The following is a 2,491-nucleotide window of genomic DNA, read 5'->3' on the forward strand; positions in this document are numbered from 1 at the left end:
AAGACGTTTCAGGCATCTAAACGTAGAGAGCTTAATGCAACAATAGTATAAAGCAGAGATTTAGGGCTCAGTACCATAAGAATGACTTTTAAATAACATCTAGTTTCCAGGCAGTATCAGATGTTGCTTTCATGAGTAGAATTGATTAGTAATGTCAATTTCTATCGCTTAAACTCTCGCTCTCCTCGTTAGAAATTAATTGTCTGTTTTCGTAGAGGGTCCCATGGGCGTTTATCATTCTGGCATCCCTAGAAGATTTTCTAATAGTAATATCCACTGGTATAAGTAAATACGTAATATTTGAATTAAGATGTTCATGGGTCATCCCAGATAAACAAAGCACTTCTTCTTACATGAAAGTTTTTGCTCATTTCCAGCCACCAGGGTTGTGATGGCCTGTTGGTAGCATCTCTGCCTGGTGGTCGCCAGACTAGGGTTCGAATCTATCTTCAATTCGGTAGTTCATTAGTGTCGGCAACTTCGCTACCCTTGTGAGCTAAGGATAGGTGTTTTGGGGAGCCTAGAGGTCTACCTGCTGAGTCATCAGCAGCCACTGCCTTGCCCTCCCTGGCCTTAGCATGGGTAGAGAGGGTGCTTGGTCACTAATCATATGTATAAATGGTGTAGTCTCTAGGGCAATTTCCTTCTTACTAGGACAACGTCACTGTCCCTTACCTCTCTCATGCATGAGGGTTTATTAAACCTTTAAACCAACGACAACAAAAATTGTTAAAATTTAGAGAAGTCTCCCCAAGAAATCTAAAAAACGGCTTCAGAGTCACCACCACTCCAAAGTTTATTGCGACCAAAGAACCTAAAGATGGAGACGACCTTTTATCTTCCTTTTGAATGACACCCATTCTATTCTCACAGGTCTTTCAATGGCCGTTCTTCAGAATAACCAATCTCCTCGCTCTCTTCTTTTTTTAAAGTTTATTTAGGGGTTTGTTTCCCTGTGAACAGTTTCTGTTGGTTAGGGAGATGAATAGATGTTAAAGAAAGAAGTATTTTTTCTGTATGTCTGAAAATATATATGAGTAGATATTTTTTTTGCATATGCATGCACACAAACACACACTCACACACACACACACACACATATATATATATATATATATATATATACATACATACATACATACATACACAATTTATCTGTATATAACATATAATAAATAATATTGTCACGGTTCTCTTGAACATTTCATTTCACATTTTTTCCCATTTAATACCCATTACTTCTGAAATAATTGAAGATATATCATATAAATGATTGTAATCACAATTACAATTTTCTCATACAAACAAATCAACTGGATTATAAAGTAAATAAATGTTATCAACAGTAGATATTAAAAGTTATACCGAACGAAGTAAAAACAACAGATGACATTTCAATAGGTCTGAAAAAAAAACAAGTGTGATAATATTACTAATTGTATATTGAAAAACTTGTTTTTGAGCTATGTGTTCGGTATGTTTATAAACAAAGACAAATATAATGAGGCGAAGAAGGGGGGTGGGGGGCGTGATAATGTTTCAGGTAGAGACTGAGTTTTAACAATAATGGGCTGGACATGATTAGTTTGTATTGTGACAACAAGCTTATGTACAAACGGTTGGGGTTAACAATGATATAAAAACTTTAACAATAAGGAACATGCAATGGCAAGCTTGAACAGGTTTTTATATTATGAGAGAGAGAGAGAGAGAGAGAGAGAGAGAGTAGCCCTCGCATTATAGGACAATAGAGACAAAAACAAAATTTGTGTTGAAGTCTGGTATAAATAATCGGAAGCGAGGAATAGTTAAAGTTTGACTATAGCACAGATATTTTAGTTTAAATGGTTTAATAATTATCGATTATAAAGTGTGGCTGACGGATGTACAGAAGTATTAGATACAAAGGATCATGATATTTTGGGAAGACGGTGCGAGTGGTGTTATGCAACATAGCTCAACAGGGTCAACGTGCTGCTGGTGAGAAGCTGAAATCAGCCTTTGGAAATATTTTACACGTGAATTTTATTTCGAATCAATGAGCTCACGTTGGGTTATAGATTGATAAACTAAAGAATTACGAGATACTTTTTAGTAATAATAACCAGTTACTGTATATTATCTTTTAACATTACTTTCTTATTAAGTCATTTTCATCTCCATGTTACAGTCATTTATTACCCAATTCCTGATACCATTAAGGAAAGAAATAGTGAATTAAAAAGTTACATTTATTTCCAAAAAGATACTTAATCGAAATTCAGGAACCGCCCTAAAATGGTCTGAAGATTTATTGTGTTAAAGTACGGGAAAGGGGGGTGGGGTGGGGGGGGGGGGGCACTATGCAAGATTGAGTCCATAGTGTTAAGGAAGGAACCACGACTCGAGAAGAGGTGAAATTAAAAAGCAAAGGAATAAGAGAGAGAAATGATGATAGGCGATACAGTAAAAGGAGCAAAGTGTGATGGAGGATGAGAAAGATAAATTTCAA

This window comes from Palaemon carinicauda, chromosome 29 (genome assembly GCF_036898095.1).
Source record: "Palaemon carinicauda isolate YSFRI2023 chromosome 29, ASM3689809v2, whole genome shotgun sequence".
Taxonomy (NCBI): domain Eukaryota; kingdom Metazoa; phylum Arthropoda; class Malacostraca; order Decapoda; family Palaemonidae; genus Palaemon; species Palaemon carinicauda.